Raw genomic sequence first — 22,489 nt, forward strand, 5'->3', positions numbered from 1 at the left:
AGCCGTGAGGGGAGGAGGAGGAGGAGGAGGAAGAAGAGGAAGGAGAAGAAGGAAGGCTCCGAGCTGGGCGTTGCTCTGGCAACGTCGCGGCCTTCGCCCCGTCATGGCCCGTGAGGGGCGGCTCCCCTCAGCCTGAACCCCGCCAAAACGAGGGGCGAGATTCCTGTTGCTTTTTGTTGAAAGCCTCAATTAAAATTAATCTGGGAAGGCAATAATAAGGAATGAAATGAAGGGATATATATAAATATATGTGTACTGCGGTATCATTACTTGTCGGTGGCGATTAAGGGAGTCCTGCTGTCTGGAAATTGGCTTTGCCTCCCAGGAAACCTGAGGAAAGAGCTGCCCTAGTTAATGCTGCTGTAGCTCTTGGGAGAGGCTTGGAATGAAATAGATACAGGTTTTCTTTTGAAATATGCTCTTGAATAAATTAGTTTGCGTCCAGAAATGGCATCTGTTTTCCTTGGCTCAGATATTTTTCTAGGAAAAGTGTTTAGATATGCAGCTCACACGGAAAGTGGGGCTAATATCTGAGCAGCTTTGAAAATCGGTGCATCGGAAAATGTTGTTTTTAGAACAGAAATGCTGGTTTAATTCCAAAGTTTAAATACAGAAATGCTGTGGGGTCAGTAACTCCTGGAGAGGGAAAGGATGGGCCCTTAGACGTAGATCTCATGAGGTGAAAAATGAAGTGTTTGGCGGAGTTAAGTGGCCTGGTGTTCAGTGACACCATCTAACAACAAACCTTCTCTTTTCAAGGAAGTCGCTGAAAACACTGGCTGCATCTCTGTGTCTCTTGGAGGTAGGTTTTGAGGAGGCAATTTGGTCCACTTTTATGATGTTTTTGAAAACGGTGCCTAGAATTTCCCGACTGGAAGTTTGAGGTCTCATATCCTCTGCATTTCGCTTGGGCTGTGGCTGATGGATTGGAAGAAACCTGGGCTGGTTATTACAGGTATACTTAAGTATTAAACATACCCACAGGCCTCCTGTTCCTGTAGGCCCTCTGAACTCAGAAGACCTTTCTCATTTGTGTAATTTTTCTGTCTAATTATCACAATACTGCTCAGTAGCAGCACCAGTGCAGATTTCAGATGCGTGGCAGGAAGCACTCGAAGAATTTCATGGCCATGTCCCCATCCTTCCAAGGATAACATAAACCTGTTGTGTTTGGCTTATGCTGTGCCATATTGTTCATTCTCCCACTCTTTGCTCAGTCAGTCACTCGCATTGTGTTTGGATTATGAAGGACAATGTGAAAAAAGTCTTACTTTGCTTCTCGAATCCGGGAAAGCAATTATAAATCTTTTATTTTTAAATAGTGCTTTATGATTGGAAATTATGCATGCCTTCTGTACATCTCTTGGAAGGGTATAAATATAAAAGATTTGTTCAGCTGTTTCTTTTTTGTAATTATAAAATGCATCAAAGTACAAATGTAGCTTTAAATCCACGTTGTTCTCAAACTGTTTCTCATTGCTACATGCACTGGAAATATGAAATTAATTCGTGGCTGCTTATTAATCAATGGTGTTTGCTCATGCAGGTCACTTGCTGATTTATCTCCAATTCACAGCTCATTAGAAGGTGTGTAACTCTTCAGAGATGTTGTTATTTAACAGGTATGTTTTCCTAGTGCCGTTAATGACCTCTGGATTTAGTAACTCCTGACACAAGAGAGATTTGGGAGATTATTCACAGAAAATTGGAAGTCTTTTCCCATGGGTATTGCACATATTAGGTCATGGAATACCTGGTGATAAATTTACCAATTTGTATTTGGATCCTACTCCCAGGATGCCAATAAATTTCATAGAGTGCCCAGGCACATTTCCAGGTGTTTACACACTCAGAAGTGTCCCAGACTTTCTCATCCTCCCAGGAACAGGTGGTACCTCTTTAATTGGTGCAATCACTGCTTTTCATCAGTGCGTACCTGCTTTTCCTGGGGTTGTTCAGTGCATGAAAACATTGGAACAAACTCTGATCCTTGTGGAACTCTGCCTGGCATGCCCTGGCAGCTCAGTACCTCTGCAGCAAAAGTCACTCTGTGCTAAAAGTTGCTGAGAACGTGTTTTATAGACAAAAATATTAGAAGAACATATTTTGTGTCCTGAAGGAGCTCTGCAGAGATCTGAGCAGGTTAAGGGATTACAATCTTTTGTATCACCTTTTTTAAATCAGAAGGTGTGGAAGGGACTGGTGCTTTAAAATGAGGTGTGCAGCATCATCTGTGGTGGAATTTAAAAAAGCTGATCTCAGATACAGGGAAAGCAATTTTAGTTAATGATATGATAAAAATTGGGCTTTTTGGTAAGTCTGTAGAATAGCTTTAAAATGAGGTGTGCAGCATCATCTGTGGTGGAATTTAAAAAAGCTGATCTCAGATACAGGGAAAGCAATTTTAGTTAATGATATGATAAAAATTGGGCTTTTTGGTAAGTCTGTAGAATAGCAGAATGTCCTGAATATTCAAAGGCTTTATTGGTTGTCTTCATTTTACCCAAAATGCTGCTTGAGTATGGAAGACTTCTGCAAAATTAAGAGGGTTTAGTTTAAACTGTTTGAAGGATTTGAAAGTCTTGCCAAGAGGCTCAAATAACCTTTAAAATTCGAGTGTTTCCTGAGTTTTGAGTGCTCCATCTTTTAAAAACTGTCTCCTGCAACTCTACAAACCCTGACTTTAGTTTGTATTTCAAGCACAGGAAAACAGCTCCTGTGCTCCTGTATCTGAGATGGTGAAGAATAGAGCCCAGTTTTGAAAACATCCCTGAGGTGATGGCTGAGTTTCACTGCTGAACTCTGATCCTCTAAGCTTTGTCAAGGAGACTCGCAAGGAATTCGAAGCAGATATTTTTATATTGCAATGACATCACCCTGTTCCCTGAGGTTTCCAGAAAGCTTACAAGCCTCTCTGTGTACAGCAGCGTGTTCATTCCTGTGAAATCATTCTAAACTAATTCTACTGCAATGGTGTCATGTAATTGTTCCAAAGCTGCTGAATTAGATCCCGGAGTCTTGGTTTTTTGGGTAAAGATAAAGCCTTGAATGAGAATCAGCCAGCAGAGCCACAAAGGGCAGCTGTAGTTTTTGCTCCCTGCACAGGAGGGTGCTCAGCCTCTGTCTTTATCTGCAGGAAGGAGCGATTCCCGAGGTCATCAGAACCAAGTGGAAAGGCTGTTTCCTGAACAGGGCTTTTCTTGTAGTGACACTGGAGGATCTGTTAAATACAGTGACTCAAAAATTATTCAGCTGTTACAGAATTTCGGGAGGTGTGTGTTAATTGCTGCTGTTAGACCATTACGGAGGAATTTAGGTCAGAAGATGTAATGATCATGACGTTGGTATTCTCTAGTGCGTGTCCTTAAAGGTGCCAGAATTTTCAATTGAATCTTTGAAGTTTCTCAAAATCAGGGTTTTTTTCCCATCTAATGTGTTCATCTGAACGTGTGAATCCCTGTGTGAATCGTTCAATATAACAATGAATTCTCATGTGTGTAAACATGAGTGGATTTACCAGGAAGGAGTAGATGAGTTTGTTAATTCCATTTGTAGTACCTGCTAGTAGTTATATCCTTAATTATTCTGTATTTTCCTTGTTAAATCAGAGAATATCCAGAGCTGGAAAGGACCCACTGGGATCATCAAAGCCCAATTCCTGGCCCTGCACAGGACAGCCCTAAGAATCCCACCATGTATGTGATATATAGCAATATATTTTATGTTCAAAATCCAAATTAAATGTTCCAACATAATTCATAACATGGAATCTGACTTTATATTTACCTTTTTAGGGATCAAAGAGGGGTCTTGGATGTTGTTGTCTGGTCAGATTTTAGTTAATTGATTTCTCTGTCTGAAAGCAATTTGCCAAACCTGTGTGTTATACGATATTCCAGGCCTCTGGATGCATGTCCAATTTCGTCACTAAGGAAAGACAGTTTCGTTTTTAAAAAGCAGATGTCTGGAAAAGGAAATATCTTCTTTCAGACCTTTTGGAATAAATACAAACCCAGAAATGTAGTAGGCAAAATCTTGTGTGCTGTGGGTGAAGGGGATTCATCCCATTAACATCAGCACATAAATATTTGCTTCATTTCAGTCAATATTTACCTCACAGGTCAATAAAACTTGTTTTGCACTTCACAGAGTTAATATTTACTTGCTGTTTTTAGCTTGGTGACAATATTTAAAATTATCTTAAGGGTATGGGGGCATTTCTATTTCTTTTCTAACAAAAGAAGATTTTGTTCTGACAGAGGTGTGTTAGTTTATTAGGAAGTGTTATCCACGAGTAAGACCATGTTTGTCATGTAATAAGATTATCCAGATTATGCCTGTAACACTTTACAAGTATGAAAATGATTTTTTTGCTTGAAAGGGTCAAGTGACTAAATGTCTTACCAAATTTAAAAGTAATTGCTCATGCCTGTAAAATTAGGCAGTAAAAATTAGGATGGAGACACTAATTCAGAAGGTAAAGTGAAATTAAAGTACTCCTTATTCTGAAAATTATTTTTGTTTTGGAAAGCAAGCACTAACTTAGTCATTTTTTCAGTTAAGTCAAAGCACAGTGGTCAGGCTTGTATGGCTTAGGAGGAAATGCAGAGATGAATTTTAGATCCTTATTGTTGACTAGACCACATTTCCAAATGTGCAAGTTCATTTCCACAGAAGAATCTCCCCCCACGACATTTCATATTTATATCATAGTTGGCTGTCCATTATTTCCAGTGGCTGAGGTTTATTAGGAGTTGATACATGACTTTCAACCTGCTCCAGCCTTTGTCTGCAGCCTCTGGGTGAGAGACAGGCCCAGCTCCTTGTGTCTGCTCCAAGGAGATAACAGGGGTGCTTGTTAAGCCACATGTGTTATCTCACTGCCATGTACCCTGTTCCTGCATGCTGCCCCCAAACCCAGTCCTGAGCAGTTTGTTTACATTTCTGTCACACAGCAAAACTAAACATCTCCAATTCTGTCCCTCAGAATGGTGATTTTTTTGATTGATACAATTAGAGATGAGGGCGAGGTTATTTAATTGAAGCCTTCAGTTGAACTAATGTCTCTGAACTGAATCACAGCACACCCATATCCCTCAAACTGTCAAACAAAACATCTGTTTATGATAATGATTATCTTAATTGAAGAGTTCTAGCTCATGCCATGCTTTTCTTCATTAATAGAAAGAATTAATGGAAGAATAATTAGAAAAGTACTTTACTATTTAACTAAGAACTACTTCTGAAGTGAAACACTGCTGAAGGAATATTGGAATTCATCTTAGGCTCCTATATAAACTTCCTCCTGGTGAACATCAACCAAGTTAACCATTTTTCAGCCTCCAATGCTGCAGTAAAAATGTTCTTCCTTAAATCTGGCTTGCTTGCAGTCAGAGTCTGACACACTGGATTTAGTACAGCTGCAGAATTAACATTTGAAACTCCCATGCTGCACGGTTTCCCCACGTGTTACATAAAAATGCTGTGCAGTTCCTCTCTCCAAGGCTCCTCTCTTAGGGCTTTAGCTGCCTGTTTGCCTCCCCTTTGGTTACTGTTTTAATTTATACACAATCCAGTTTTACACACTCACCCAAATTACTATTTATTGTGAGATGCATATGGTAAATTAATAATTTTGCCCAATATTGACTTAACATTCAAGATGTAACAGCTTCAGAACATATTTTGAAGATACACTGTGTTTCGGGTGATGGAAGGAAATGTGGGTTTCTTTGAACATCTGAGCTGTAGAACTGTGATGGCTTGGATGTTGAGTTTCCACTCAAGAACAAGAAGTTTTCAGGATTTTTCATCCAGAGGCTGAATTGCATTCAGGAAGATTTTTGGAAAAGTAACTCATTTGATTTAGGGAGTAGATGGATTTTAAAGTCCCGTGGTAGGTAAATATCACCAGGAGTACCCCCTCCTCCATAGGTTTTCAAGGCAAAAGTAGTTCTGTTGGTTTTTTATTCTAAAGAAATATTTCCTAACCTTTATTTTACAAAGAGTCCTTCATAGCAACCAACTAAATTTTTTTTTACTTTCATCAGTTTTTCAGCCCAGATTTGGAAATCACTCCTTCCCTCTTTATTCTAATGGTCCTTCCCCTCCAGGAAAATCTCAGCTTTGATTCCTCTGGAGTCAGCAGTGAAGGATAGATTGGGAGCAGTGTGAAATTCTTGCTGATGCTGCTGCATCTCCTGACAGGAGAGCAAATCCACAGAGCAGGAAATAGCATCAACATTCTTCATGAAGCAGAGAAAATAGGTGCAGGCAAATACTTTAAATTGAACTACAATGAAATTATTGCTTATGGCCCAGTTTCTCCCTTCCATCCAGAATCTGTCATTTAGGTGATTGGGCCAGCAGGTGCAAACATAATTGAATTCAGGGAAGTAAATAAGGAGGGAGGCTGGGGAATGTTTGCTAAAAAGGAGACATCTATTTTACTAATTAGAAGGATTTATAGGATGTTGCACTGAAAAATAGATGATTATTGATAGTTCATCTTAATCATGAGAGTTACTTTATGGTTTGAGTTTCTTCCAGCAATAACCAGGAGCAGCACCCCCTCTGCTCTGGACACTTGTTTGCAGCTGGAAACTTTCAGACAGGCTGCAACAGAAACAATGTTGTCAATTACAGAGGAGGTAGCAAAAAATATGTGTTACATCTGTCTTTGAATTAGTGACAAAGAAGTTGGAATTGCTTTCAGTTTATTGTAAGAGCGTAAAAAGTTATTGGACTCTAGGAAAGTAAGATGGAAATTGCTTTTGATAATCTCATCTAAAGGTATTTTAATGGAAATCAGCAGTAGGTGTTAAACTAAAATATTTGTCAGTGGACACTGCTGAAGTGAAAGTTAAATATTTTTTAAAATTCATTTATTTTAAATGTAGTAGTGCTGATAACACTGGCGCTTAGGTCAATATAATTTCTCATTAAAATTCTTTTAACACTCACAGCTTTATCAGTTACCAGCGAGCTCATCACGGCAGCCAGGTATGAATTACACATTTCCCATGCCTTTATCTAATTCATTTCTCCATCCTGCACTTCAATAATTTGAATCTGAAGTACATCAGGAAAACAGAGTTGTCTCCTTCTCTGTGGAGAACTTGAGCAGAACTATTCCTCACAAAGAGTAACAAACAGCCAGACTGAATTACCACGGGGGAGTTTGCAGCTGAGATTGTAAATAATTTGAGAGACATTTGTGATACATTTCCTTCTGAAAGGGAATAATAGAAAAAACCCCAAATCCATAGGATAAATTTGGCTCAGCAGCCTGTTTGCTATTTCACGTCTAACACTCCTTTTGGAGATACACCAGTTACATCCAGCTGAGGCCAGTTCAGTTTTATGTGCCGGGTAAAACGGAGCGGATTCGCAAGGCTCTGGCCCGTTCTCTTGTGTCTGTCCCTGTGTCTGTCCCTGTGTCTGTCCCTGTGTCTGTCCCTGTGTCTGTGCATCTTTCCAAACAATTCGGAGAAAAAGGGAAGTTTTGCAGTGCGGGTCACGTGGGCAGCGCGCGCCGCGTCACGTGGGGCGCGGGGCGGAGGGGGCGGGGCCCGCGGCCCCGGGGTCGCAGCCCGGTCTCCGTTCGGCGGCGAACATTAACGGGCTCCTTTGTTTGTTTGTGTTGTTCTGTGGTTGGGGCCTTCCTTTGGTGGGCTGTTTCGTTACTTCGGTCTGGTTTCTGTTGAAATTGCATATTTGAATCGCTTCTTTGAGTTGAGTATTGCTTTGAGTAATCAAATCGCTGTAAACAGCTGTGCTTTCTGCTCAGAGACAGCCCTGGTCCCCCCACAGAAGTATTGGATCCAGCACAGAGGTAGCAACAAAGGTCCCGAAGATATATAGCTTGAGTTGCACGGAATATTTAAAGTCAAGTTTACATATTCCTGTTCATACTCCACTGACTCTCTAGCACCTGACCCGCGATGGACACTGTTCTTCTGCACTCAGTTCTAAATGGATAATTATCCTATTTAAATATTAAACACCAGAGTTCTTTTTTTATTGTTAAACCAATATTAAACTAGGACAAAGCTGATTTACAGTCTATGGCAGCGTATTCCAGAGTCGCTGGCATTGCAGCTGATGTCCTGTTCCAGCAATATTGGCACTGCCAGGAGGCACAGAAATGTAGATTTTAATCAAAAAACTTTATTTGAGATCCACTTCAGTTAAATTATAAGTTAATCTTGCCATGTGAACTTCCAGGCTGTTAAAAAGGGCAAATGGCTGCAGTGTCCTCTGAAACAATTCAAACCCTATTTTTCATCAGGAGATGATTCCACTACCCTGGAACTGAAACTTGGGTGTCTTTTCCTCACAGATTGTTATTTAATCACTATATATTAGCTTTCATTGCCCTTTTGATATATTTAGGCTCATAAACTTCTCATTGACTAGACTGAATTTACCATGATGTTGTTACTTTTTATGAACAGAATGAATCAATAGCAGATCTGTTGGTTTGCACTGAGTTGTTTAAGGGATGCTTAAACTTTACTGAGAGAAAATGGAAGGGCTGATGCCCAGTCCTCCCCTTTAATACTCATTATTGGTAACACTGAGTACAGCCTGCCTCAACCAGCAAGTGCTGCACACATTATCCAGAGATGCAGGGCCAATAACATTTCCTAGCATTCTTTGAAATGTAAAATATTTTGCAGTGTTCCCAATTTATGGCATGTAATGCTTGCAAATTATTTATTGTTGTAGTGGAAAGCTTTTACTTCATTACTAGGGAATATTCTAGAATAAGACTACTTTTTTTCACTGAAAATAGTAACTTTGTCTTGAAAATGTCTGTCTGATATCTCCTTTTATGTGTACTTTTATATATTTTTATATATTTATATATGAGGAAATAGTAACTTATTTCACTGTACTCCTCAAATAGTCTGTACAAACCAGCTGACTTCACCTATGAATTTGAAGCACAGTGTTAAGAAATATCACTGGGTTCATTTTATCATTGAATTTTAGGGATTTGGTTTCTTGCCTTTGTTGTTGTTGTTGTTGTTGTTTCTGTGTTTGTTTAATAATAATTAAAGCCATCTATTAATCAAGTTCCACATGGACAAGTGCAAAACTGTGCCTGGTGGATCTAAAAACTTGGGAATTTTTACATCAGTGTAGTTGGGTGATAACAGCCCAGACTTTGTGCTTGCTGGAGGGATTTATTTGGATTCACTGTTGCCTCTGTGGGCTTCTTCACCCATTATTTATGCATCTTTATTATTGTATTAAGCGGTTAATTAAATCTGGTCAGGTTAACCTTTCTTGATGATTAGAAGTAGGCATCTCAGCCATTGGAAAGCAAATCATTTTGGGTGGAACATCTTGTTCTTGTTTGAATAATTATCTTTGTTTACATTCACACAGCATTAATCACTTGAACCAGACATTTTTTGGGAAAAATGGGGAGTGCCCAGAGCAGGTTTTCAAATGCTCTGTACAGAAATTATAAAGGAGATACATTTCCCTTCCTTCTCCTCCATGAGCAAAATAGGGAAACATTTTGTATTAATAATCCAGAATTCAGAGTACACAACTGTAATTTGTTGTCGAATAACTTTTAAAACCCAAACCTCCAGGCTGACCACCTGAACTGAGTCCTGTTTCCTCGGTGAGAATTCTTCAGCAGTAGTATTCCAGTATATTCCTGGTGGAGTATTTCTCATTCTTTTCCAATTATTACTGTTATTTTATAGTTCTGTTTATCTTTGTTCTGTGATCTTTTTTTGAGAGCTAGTGAAAGCCTCTTGTCATTTTCGCTGTCCTTCCCCTTGGTTTGGTATTTTCTGCCAACTCCTCTACCCTAAAGGCTTTTTTTTTTCTCTTTTTCTCCATGCAATGGGATCTTGCCTCCATAAAACCATTGCCTTTATTGCTCATGGGGGGGTGAGTTTATCCCAGAAAAATGCTCTGTATGTTGTGGCTTCTGTCATCAAGGTGGGAAAGACCAAAAGGAGAGATGGCAAAGTGACCTGGCAGATTTTCTGATTCTTCTTTGGGAAGAACTCAACAGCTCAGTCAAAAGATGTTCATTCTGAAGATAATTTTGTTTTGATCATGAAATACTGTTTATAAACTGTTATTTCTCAGGAACCAAATTGTGGGATCATAGGAGAACTGTAAGCTCAGCGTGGTCCGGGAAGTGGGATGGTAGGAATTATTAGAGAAGAAATAGAGTAAAACCACAACAGATTTCTTGGTACCACTGTAAACTCATCATATACCTGTGTGAATACTCTCTGCCTCAAAAAGATGTTAAAGCAGCAAAAGCTGTAGAGAAGGGCAAAAAATGCAATCAAGGATATGGCAGATATGGGGAATGTGAACCATATTCCCATGTTCCTTCTACAAAAGGCCCCAAAGTCATTTAAAGATGTAACTTTCTTCTATGCAATTCCTTTTCTGATTAAAATGGTCTTCTGTAAGTGATTTTATGATACATATAAATATTATGGTTATCAGTTTTCACAGTTAAAATAAGGCTTTTTTCTTTGGCAGGAGAAAGGCTGTACATGCAAATTCAGGTTCCTGATGCATTCCCACTAACTCTGCCCTTCTGTTCTGGCAGAATTAGGAAAAACTGTGGGTTTTGTATTTTCTTTTATTTGTTTCTTTATGTATCGTGTGCTCTCTGATTCTCACTTATTTCATTATCTGTCCTGTTCTTTTTCTTTTTTATGGCTACATTTGTGGCTGCATTTTTTTTTTTTATGTGTTTATTTTGCCTTGAACTTTCTTCCAAATCTTTCAATTCTTTTCTTTTTAGCCAGAGCTGAATAAACACATTGAAGCATCATTTCCCTCTCCTTCCATTTACACTTCCTTTCCTCTTCTACTTCCCTATCTTTTCCCGTTTCCCCCTAATATTATCATTTTCCCCTCAGCATTTGTTGATGTTTTTCTTTTCCATGAACTTTCCTGCCCTTTTTTTGGTATTTTGTACTTCAGCTCAGGGGAGACTCAACAAGAATTTGGGCCTTTTTTCCTTAATAGTGCGAAACTGGATAGAAACTACCCTAAAAATGTGTGGGACAAACTCTGTCCTGACTGTCCTGTGGCATGAGAATGACTGCGAGCAAATAAATTCCTGTTTAGCAAATTTAACTTCTCCTAAAAATTCAGGCTCCATCCTTCCAGCTGGAAACTGGATCATATCATGGGTTATTACAAGCTGTTAAAATTTGAGACCGAGGAGGGGGAATAGGCTGAAGTTATTCCATGGATTGTTCTGTTCTTTGTGGGAGGCTGTTAAAATAAAGCAACAGTATAAAAGATGAATTATATACAATTTAATGGAAAGCTGTTGGAAGTCATTATGATATTTCTTCCTTGATTGTCTAACATTTGTGTACTTTTAAAAAGTTTTACATTTTTTGGTTCTTTCTGAACATTATGAAAATTGTACTGAGAGGAGTAAATTCATCTGCATAAAATTGACTGCAAAGAGCAATTAGTCCTTCATTAATATGCAAATTTGGTCCAGTGCAGATTCATCTATATATGAGGCTTAAATATGCAAGTCAGTCTTGCTGTGCGAGAAGCCCAGATGCTTTTATTTACTTTGAAATTGAGGGATTTGGTTAATGATGTTGTTGACAGGAAAACTTGAATAAATTTGATGATCACCATCTTTCATATTAGACGAGGCCCATGGAAAAAAATTACCAAGTAAAATACCAATTTTATTTGGTAATTTCCTATTACCAATCTTGTAATAAAATGTAAGATACAAAGTAATAGAGTTAGATTTCCTAATGTAGTTATCCTGAGACTTAAACTGTTCCCCAAAGATAGAGCCATTTTTCTTAAACTTTGTTTTTCCAGAGGGTAAAGACATCTCCATAAGCTGTATGAATAACACACTGCCTGGAGATTTAATATTGGAAAGTTGGTTCTGTGACTTGTCTCAGTTGGTGAGAGGCTATAAGCCTGAAATGAAAAACAGGAGCTTTGGAAATGGTTCTTTGTCATCTTCCATGATTTATCTGTAGACTCTTCCCAGGAATTAGTGTTGAGGCCTTTGCCCTGAACCTGTGGAACCACCCTGGAATCTGTCTGAACACACAGCCAACTCTATTTGGATCACCTAAGCTCCTTAATAATCATTTTCCTAAATATCTTTAAATCTTTACAGCCCTTGGTAATGAGACTTTCTTCCTGCTGGCACCCACCGTGGGCTGGCTCAGAGAATCAGGGTTTTTCCTTACCAATAAATCCAAGCTGTGCTGTTTCTTGCCTCTCTCCTCTTTTCCTGCCCCACAGTTCTTTTGGCACATCCAGGATGTCCAGCAGCCATCACTCAGCCAGGTATGGGAACAGTTCCTTTGCACTTGTCAGTCTTGATTCACCTGCAAGGTCCCACAAGTTGTTCCTCCTCGTGTTTCTTCCTTTTTCTTTCTCTGCTGTTCCCTCAGGCCTAAATTTAGCTTTGGCTTAAGCAACCTGGTCCGTGAGTTCAATCATGCCCACTTTTTCCTGGACCAAATCTGCTCTTCTGTTTTGCCTGAGTGAGGCATTGGCAGTTCCAAAATAGCAGAGAAATGTAGTTTAAATGGACTGAACTGTGGGGTAATTTATTAAGCTCTAGTTGTAGCTACCTGAGGACAAGTTAATGGATGAGACCATTTGATTCCTCTCAATTCTTGGCACAGCTGTTTGGGATATAAATCCTCACAACAGTTGGTTTCCAAATCCTTAATATGCTGCACTAGGCAAAAAGTTTATACAACCATGTTCATGAAAGAAAGAAATTCAATGAGACCCCAAAATTGTTGATGTGGTCGTGGTGTGGTCTTGCAGGTGAATCCAAAAGCAGGAAAATAGAGATGGAATTGATTATTTGGGGGCAACAGAGGAGAGATCTGTTAGTCTTGTAAAGGGTCTGGTTATCCTGCAAGGGAATCTGTGCTTTTTACCATCAGAATGAGGCACTGGCAGCATCAGAAGGCAGTTTATTTGCAGTGCTTAATAGTTTAGGAGGTGATAAATTGATTAAAAGGTGAAACTTTAAAACCACACCATCTGCTGAGACTTGGATAGCCTTTGCCTTTGAGAACATAGCATGGTTGGACAATTTCTAGTATTTTTCAGTACCATCCACAGAAATCTTGGCTTTCTGATCTAGCTCCCAAAAGGAGGAAAATATTAATTTTGAAATACGTAAACAACAGGCATCTCAGCACAACCTGAGGTTGTCTCCTATCAACTATGTAATCTTTATATTCTAGATTAATAAACACTTCAGCCTTGGAGTTTATTAGTCCAAAATATATTTATTACCTCATAAATTCAAACCCCCTCCAGTTACCATCTAATTAAACTCCAGTGCTGTGCATGCTATCTTTGGGGATGTATTAATAATGGAATTATCTTGTGAAACAGTAATTACATACTTTGTGCATTCTTTGCCACACTCTTTCTTCAGTGTCTGTGTGATGAGTGGGGCACACAGTGCTCCATTGTTTGGAGCTCCTCCAAACTCTCTGTGTATCCAAGGATAAGCAGATTTTTTTTCCCCTCTTGGTAGAAGAGGGAGAAAAGTTTGTGCATTTTTTGTACTCAGGAAGAACCAACACCACCAGACTAGGAACAGTTATGAAACATGATTGTGCAAGTGATTTTTAGCTCGTGCTTTCTCCTCAGTCTTTGAGGAGATTACTCTTAGGAGTAAAACCTCCTTGCAGGATATGTTTTGTCCTTATTGCAACTGCCAAAAGGTGAAGACAACCACTTCATCTGCAAGAGAATATTCATTTATGAGGCTTCACTGGTGACATAGGTTTGAAAAAGGAAAATAGGCTTAAAGCCTTCCTCAGGAGAGAGATTTACTCACAGTTTTTTCCAATGGTAAGTGTACTTGCTGTATTCTAATTTATAAATGTATTGACTCTATCTGTGCTTGTGCTTTTTAAGGTTGTCCCCCATCTTCTACTCTAGATAATTTGTATTGACAAGAATTCTTTTGCTCATTTTTCCTTACTTACTGCAGAATTAGGTGTCTGAATCCTGCCTGGTGTTCCCTTCCCTGCATGGAAAGAGGCACAGGAGTCAACACCTTTTGCACATAACTTCCCTGGAGTTTTGAAGTGCCTTATCTCTAGTTCAAGTACATCTGTTGAGCAACAGTGGGAGTGTGTGATTCTTGTTGACACAGGCTCTGCTCTACCTGACAGGAGGGGGTTTATTCTCTGTAATACTTCCAGATGCTGTATTCCAGAAATTGTGGCTTTAGGATCCATATGCTGTGTTTTCTTGCCTTTTATTTGTTCACTGCAATTGCTGGGGCTGTGCAGTGTCTGCATGGAGAGGAAGGGCACTTCCCACCAGTTTCCTCACTAAATCTTTCAGATCTTTCCAGCACGAGTTTTGCCCTCTCCCTGGTTTTCTGCTCCACAAGTTCTGAAGTCTAATGCCAAATGCAATATGGAGCAGTGGTCACTCACTTCATACAAAGGGGTTTAACTGAACTTCCAGCTGGAACTCCATCTCCACTCCTACCCTGTGATTGCAACTTAATGCTTTACTTGCATTTTGCAGTCATTCAGAGGCTGTTTTCAAGTCTTCCAGTTTGATATCACTGCAGAATCCTGCAAGAATTCTGCCAACAGCAAGGCCAATGTGTTGGAAAGCAGATGGCATTTCTAGTACCTAAAGCCTGGTCAAGTTTGAGTATCTCAGGAGTAAGAGTGACTCAAACTTGTAGCTTTGATTTCCAATAAGGCTCTATTCGCTTTATCCAGTAATTTTCACCTGCCAGCACTCACAGTGATTTAAATCAGACAGTTTTCATGGGTGAGTGTTATTCTTTGGAAATAAAGAATGCGTGACAAGCTCCTGTAGTTTCATGAATAGCTTTTTGTAAACCACAAAATGAAATGTAATTACTGTATGATATATATTTTACAGAATCTAAAATGGCTTTATCAGCCCAATGTCTAGGAATTCACCTCCTGAGATTGAACATCTTGTGCTTGGTGTCTTAGTAAAAATGGTGTCTGATACCACTTGGCCACACTGTAGAATGGAACAGTTTCCATTGTAATGAATAGCAAACATCTGCAAAGAATAATTATATTTATGACATATTGCTCAAACATATATTATTATTGTTACAGCTCAGGGTTAATTACTGGTTTATCAAAACCTGCTGACCTCAGAACTTTTGGTTGTCTAATATTTCTTGTGGCTGCTGATGAAAATGATGGTCTGTGTGTCCCCAGAAGGGTTCCAGGTTGTGTCTCGCCTGTTCTGTCACTCTGGTTTTTTGTCACTGGTGTCTGATTTGGAAACTTTCAAGCTAGGCACCTTTCTGATGTGTTTTTCCTGATGTGAATAAATTCACTGCAGAATACTTGCAGAGCAAGAGATGTTTGTTGTCAAGCAATTATATCAGATGAAACATACAGAAGGGTAATATTTTAGTCTTTTTTTTTTGCTACAGGCATGAATCTGAAGATGAATTCTGGGAATTTAGGGAAGGAAAAAGAAAGGGCTTTTATTTTCTTAACTTTTTTTCCTTGTCCTCTGTATTTTGCAGTGATTGCTTTGAGTCTGTGAGGTCATCATGGTTGAAGGCATGAAGATGAGGACATTAAAGCCTTTGCCTACTTATCACAATTATTCTGGAGACAAACACAGGTCAGAAGACAAATGTTACGAGCTACCTGTAAGTTCTGGTTCACAAAACAGATGAGAATCCAGACATACTTCTGAACTTGGAAATGAAATTTATTCTCAAGGTAATGGTTGAGCTCATTATCTGCAGCTCTTTCTAAATGTAAAGTAAGGAGTGCAATGCCCATATATTCTATCTATAACAGCTGACATGTTTTCTGCATTCCTGTGTTTGCCTAAGAAGTCATGGATAATCAATTTGATGTGCAAAATATACTGCATGGATGAATTCTGATACATATCACTTGCCATGGCTGTGCTGTTATGAGAGGCAAAAACTTCCAGAAAGGAAACAGCAAGGAAAATCTGCCTGATAATTTTCTCATCAGTTTTTCTCCAAGGACATATCTGTAGGTGGATTCTATAGACAGTGTTTGGGGTTTTTTTCCCCCCCTGAGTGACTGGTTCTCTGTGTGTCAGTTATTTTCTCTTGCTCTATTAGAAATCAAAGCTACCTTATCACTTCAGTATAAATATATCTGTATTTATATCTCTCTCTATATCTCTCTCCTATAATCCGAACTAGGAAAAGCTAACCTGAAACATTTCATTTTCAGCCTTTGTTATTATTTAAATACATGCTTAAAATGATTTTTTAAATTCCCTACATGTATTACAAATAACTTCCCATCTTACTGGGAAGCAGAATAGGCAGGAACCGGCAGCAGACAGATGTGATTATAAAAGATGTTCTGTTTTATAAATAATATTCTGGTTGTAATGAGACTTATGGTCTTAATAAACTCTTAGAATGTTTTCAACACAACCAAGTTAAGTAAGTTTAAAATCTGATTTTCTAGTTCTAACCCCATCAGATCACTTTTTGCCTTATTTTCGAGGACAATCCCCAAAATTTTTCTTATTTTGAGAGAATTTCTCACAAAATAGAGTAACTCTAGTTCCAGCAAAGAAAAAAGGGAAATTTGTATGGATAAAAAGCATGAATGACAATCCTGATCATGTGGAAAAAATCAATCTGTGAGCTTAGACGTAGTTCCATATTAGTCTCCTCCTTTCTTGGAAATGCGTATTTTCCCCAGAATATCCAGCAGCATTACGTAGCCTGTCAAAATTTGGCCATAATATTTCATGGAGTTGGTGCATCCTTCTTCTGGAAAGAAACAGCTGGATATTTTGTGTCTTAATGTGACCAATCCACCTCTGTTGTTGTCATTTTAATTGCTGGGGCTGTTTTTTTAAGTCCTCCACAGAAGGTCTTTGTAGTGACAAGCGAAGGGTTCACGCTTCGTAAGCAAACATAAAGAATGCTGCTGCTAATTGGAGAGGGAGTAATGCAGTTATGATTCCATCAACATTTAAGTTACATTGGGAAAGGACACGTTTTTTGTTGTGGTTGTGTTGCCACATAAAATTTTACTCGGGGTGGATTTGGTGGGGAAGGTTTTAGAACAGAAAAGAACTAATCCTAGAATTACAGGGACGGGAGAGATGGAAGTTAAATTGTTCTAAGCTACGTCTACAGTATAAAAATCAGCATTTTGTTACTCTTTCTTTAAAATTCTAGTTCTTAATTGCTGGCTTGTGAAACAGCTTGTCTGTGAAAATGGAAAGAATGGACAGCCTTGAAAAACTCCCTTTCCCCTGCCTTGAAGAACTGCAGCCACAGTGTTTCATGTGGAAGAGGATTCCTCAAAAATCACCAGTTTCCCAAAGGAAGGAGGTTGTTATTTGGTAATTTAGGCCTTGTGAGTGTTTTCTCCTTGATATTCTGCCTGTTGTACCTGTAGCCCTCCCAGTTTCTAAAGTCTGATGGACCTTGTGTTAAACCTTGGCTTTTTTCCTGAATTACATTTCCATGGAATATTTAGCTATGGATTAACAGTTTTACAGTTATGTGCCCAAAGTTCTTTCCCTTTAATGCTGATTTTTTTTATATTCACATCTCTCTTCTCAGGTGGACACTCAGCTTGAGTAGCCCTGGGAGGGCCAAAGGTGCTTCCTTTTCCAGTTCACTGCCTGGATTTTAGAAGATGTCATTTTTTAGCATCTAAACAAGGAAATCACAGCTATTTACATGAGAAGAATCACAGAGATGACAGGGCTTCCCCCCAAAACACTGCCTGTGTAATTGCTGAAGACATTCCAAGCCACTCTAACGAAGTACTGTCTGCCAGTCATTATGTTCTCCTTGGAGGACCATCTGTTGCACTTCAAATATGTAAAGGTCTGCTATCATTTATTGCTCCAAACAAATCCAGGCCTTTGTCTGACGTGCTGGAGCTCCTGAATGGATTCTAAAGGTGGTTTCAGTCACAAAGGGCAAGATACTCCCTTTGGTTGCACTCTAAGTGAAAGGTACTCCTTCAGCTCAAATTTCAGAGCACAGATATACTGATTAAACTGATTTCTGAATGTTTTCCGTTTATTTAGAAATGAATTTTGAACAACAACTATTAAGAATATCTGAAATACATTTTCTCTTAATTCAGCCAGGAGGACATTGGAAGATTTTTGCTCCTGGTGAGCAAATCTTTCCATTGTAGTGGTATCCAGATTTGATATATATTGAGATTGGAATGAAAATTACCTTATTTTAACTAAATTCTTTAATTAGCTTATTTGTATCTGAAACTAGTGATTCAAAGAAATAGTAAAAAATAGAGTCAGCAGCTCAAAATGCTCAAACCTTTCTTAGCACATGTCCTTTAAAAGGATGTAATAGTTGGTTGTACAGTCATTATTTATAGGTTAATTAGGATCCTTTCCATGAGTAAAATGAGCAAGATCAGGCATTAAAATATGCTGATTTTTGTTTTTCCTGCTGCACATTTTAAAGAGGCTGTACAATCAGATTGGAGAACATGAGCATTGTATTTCCACAGCAGAAAAGTTCTGTTCAGAGATTTCCAGCCAGAGAAATCCATAACAATTTCTCTCTGATTAGGGAGTGGTCCTATCTTTTTCCCTTTCTCCTCTTTCCCTTCCCTTCCTGCACAGCAGCTAATGTTCTGGTCAGAAGTAATAATATGTTAGATCTTGAATGTCAGTAGCCCCAGAGATTCTGACAAGACTATTCATGTGCATTCATACGTCTTAAGCAAAGCTGACACTAAAGAGACCAAGAATTCTCATATTCCTCTTTTTATTGCCATGCATTAAACTCAAATCTTCTCTTGGAGACCTCTGCTAGAAATGACATATTCACCATTTGAAAAAGGCATTTTAGCAAGATCTAAACAAAGCAGCTGGACATCAATCTGGCACAGCTCAGAGGCTCCTGTGAAAGCTCCCAGTGCAAAGCTGAACTCTGGTTTACACCTCACAAATGTTGTGAGATAAATACTAATGGGAAGTAAACATTCCTCCTAATCTTTGTAATTTTTTTTTTTAGTTAAGCTGTTTTTCTAATTTCTTGGAACTAGAGCCCATGTCCTTAAAGGGATACGTGGATTCTGGTAACTTGAGGTAGTTTTTTCCTGAGAAACACACACTGAGTGAATATTCTGCTCTACCTTTTACTCAGGACATATTTTACACACACTTGCAGGATGGTGTACAGCACATGTTGGGGTAATTTTGCAGGGATCTGATTAAGTCATTAAAGCCAGGTAGGCAATTTTGCCAGCAATATTTTTAATCTTCTTTTTTAAAATGGTTTGGTAGTAGTGACTAAGGCAGACTAGGTGGCTCTGGGCAGCTCGCCATTTTTAGGTAGTTTAATTTGTTAAAAATTATCTTTCTTCCCACCCAAATCCCCTTGAAACCATTTGGAGAAGAGAACTGTTGAACAGTTGCCAGTAATAAGTCCTGCTGAGACCTCTGTATCCTCCTGACAGAATTGTTGGTGCCAACTGGAGACTGACTGGCACGAGTTTGAACTCTACACTACTTGATATATTTACTGCACATGCACCAATTCCAATAATTACCACCTCTGTAGCTGAAGTTTAAGCACTCGGTCTGCACTTCATACCTCAGGTTGTTGGCAATATGTTCAATCCTATAATCTCAATTTTCTTGGAATAATTAAGTAGAAAAGAAATACTTCAAAAAATTAGGAGACAGAATGGAAATCAGAGGCTGAATAATAGAGTTGTTTGTCATGTTGCTATTGTTAAGCTGCATTTATTTCTAGTTAATCTTTATTTCTAAAAAGGCAGCATCTTCTTTTGCCTGCAGAGATTCACCATGAGATGCTGTAGTCCATTGACTTTTATATTCAACAGCAGAGTATCTCTTGATGTGAATGAAAAAGCAACATGAACTCCTACTTTGTTAGGATGTTTTAAAAATATAAATATTCCTTTCAAAATAAATGCTTTTGACTAGAAGGGGAAATCACACATCCCTTACTCCTTTTGGCTGCATGTTTCCATGTGAGATTGGAGGGATGTAATACCAGGACTGGCTTTAATTGCCCAGTTTTCCTGGCAATTCCACTGGTTTAAATCTGATGCAATGGGGACCATCTCTCCCCCACCCCTGTTGTCTTTCCAAGAGACTGGTTAATTTTTAAATTGGATCAGCAGCATTTTTTTTAAACTGGTAAAGTTTCTATTACACAAAGATAAACCTTAGACTGAGCACAAACTGACTTGCCTGTAGCTTTCCTAATATGATTGCACTGCACAGAGTAGATACTAAAATTTATATTAAAATTTCTTCATGCAGTTTCCCTCTAGGGAGAGGAAGAGGGAAGGAAAAAGCTTCATGTGACAGATGCTAATTATGCAGCTTAATGCACTTCTGGAAGTTGCAGAGATGAGAACTCTATAAGAACCTATCTATAAAACAGAGCGTATTTGCAATAGCATTTTTTCCTCTTTTTTTATTTTTTTATCTGCCTCTTCCCTGTTTTCCAGGAGGTTTTATATCCCAAAGAGTACAAAGGGAAAGCAGTGTCTCAGGTCCAGAATTTGCCAGGCATGGCTATAATTGTTCTCCATTGTGTCTCACTGTTCTGAGGTGCTGTACGTGGAATTGGGACAGCTTCAAGGTTCTGAGTCAGGAAGACTTCTAGTTGATGTGTTAGTTTTCTTTCCTCTTTAGTGGATTATTTTATTAATTCCTTATCCTGTGTTTCGGTTTGCTGGGCAAATTATGTTCTGCACTTGTGCTGGGATCCTATAGAAGGATTTATTGGGATGAATGCGTCAGGACTGATGAACTGGATCCCAAAATGCGTTTTATAGAGAAGTGACCTGAGACACACAGAGTTCCTCCAAACTGGGAGGTGCATCCACACCAAACCCAGTGTTAGAAACTAATCCTCTCTTCCAGACACTGAGCTGTGCTGTTAGAAGGAAAATAAATTGATTCCCAACCAGGGAACATTCGGTGGTGTCCTGAAATCAGTGGGACATGCAAGAGCCATTGTCCTGGATTTCCAAATCTACCAAATCCCTTTTACCAAATGATTCTTTTTCCTCCTAGCAGTAAATCCATACCAGCTCTTGTGTACTTAATGCCAAATGCTGCTTTCCCTAATTTCCTTCAAATCCTTGGATTTCTCCTTGGGGAGGTGTGACTTGAGAACCTCTCCTGCAGGGACATCTCGGTGGCGCTGGAACTTCCGAGGGGCTTGGCTTGGCCCTGGGCACCCAGGAATGCTCCTCACAGCCCTCGGCTGCAGCCACCGCAGGGAAAACCATCTGTTCCCCTTGGAAAGGGGTTTGCTTCCACCCGGAGCCCTCCCCCCGCATCCCAGCTCCGGCCCCAGCTGCCGTGTTTCGATGAGCACTGAGGGAATGAATCTCCTGCGTTTAAAAATACTCTGCTTCTATTTAGATGAAAAGAAGAATCTTGCTTGCCTACACTGACATACAAAAATAGGCTCAGTGTGAGTAAATCTTCAAAGTTTCTCTTGGTGAATATATCTAGCCTTGCTTTTTTTTTTTTTTTTTTTTAAACTTATCATATAAGTTTATTTATAGAGTGTCCTTCTTTCCTCCTACTCTATCAAGACATTTGCAGAAGGTTGTCGCTCGTCTTGTTCAGGAGTCCTGAAATAATTTGCAGGGCCTTTGAAACATCATCGTGTTGCATAGTTGTGATCAACGTGCTGCTGTTGCATGAACATATCATATTTTAATGTGAATGTCAGGTTAGATGAGACATTCAGGGCTTTCTTTTACTTTAGGTGCTTTACACTGGTTTATGTTTTCACTTGAACATTGCAGTAAAAATTCTGCATATAGTAACTTAAAATTTTCCATTCTACATGCAAGGCATTGCCTAGAAAATTAATGTGTAATATGAGAGGATTAGTAAGATGCATACACTTTCCAAACATCTCTTAAAAATAGCTTTCACTGTCACTGTAGCATCTTAATTCTGAATAATCTCACAGTCCTTCTGCAAATCTGTGCATATAGTAACAGAGAAACCACCTACTTTATCCTCTTGAACTGCACAATATGGATCTGGGCATGAAAAAAACTGGGTTTTGGAGTAGGGCTCTGCTTTGGCAGAGAGGCTGTCTGGGGGACTAGTGAGAGCATTAACGCTTGCATTAAATATTAAAGTCAGCTTTCACAATACTTGCTTATCTTTTGAAAAAGGCTCCGAGATCCTTGGTTTGGAATTTGCTCTGTGGTGCAAAGCGCCGGCACAAATCTTGGGAATCCTCTGCCAAGAGGTGGAAGTTGTGGAAGGGGAGCCAAGGCGAGTGTTCCCTGTGCTGGGGGACAGTCTGTGCCTGGACTTTAGCCCCAGGCTGACCAGAGGTGCCCTAGGGTGAGCACAGAATCCCAGGATATCCACAAGGACCACTGACTCCAACCCTTATGGCCCATATGGGGATCAACCTCACATCCTTGGTGCTGAT

At 39.2% G+C, this 22,489-nt stretch overlaps 1 long non-coding RNA gene across 4 annotated transcripts; it reads left to right on the forward strand.

Annotated features, from left to right (window-relative positions):
- Positions 1-17: 17 nt before the first annotated feature.
- Positions 18-22,200, forward strand: LOC104691000. Of its 4 annotated transcripts, none has more exons than XR_752088.3 (5): positions 18-955; positions 1,547-1,622; positions 15,566-15,767; positions 17,228-17,408; positions 17,618-22,200. It is a non-coding gene; the product is annotated as an uncharacterized LOC104691000 (long non-coding RNA). The 4 variants fall into 4 exon arrangements; XR_002046093.2 differs by having other exon boundaries at positions 17,228-17,394; XR_002046092.2 differs by having other exon boundaries at positions 1,547-1,587.
- The last annotated feature ends 289 nt before the right edge of the window (positions 22,201-22,489 follow it).

The sequence above is a fragment of the Corvus cornix genome, chromosome 19, assembly GCF_000738735.6.
Source record: "Corvus cornix cornix isolate S_Up_H32 chromosome 19, ASM73873v5, whole genome shotgun sequence".
NCBI classification, from domain to species: domain Eukaryota; kingdom Metazoa; phylum Chordata; class Aves; order Passeriformes; family Corvidae; genus Corvus; species Corvus cornix.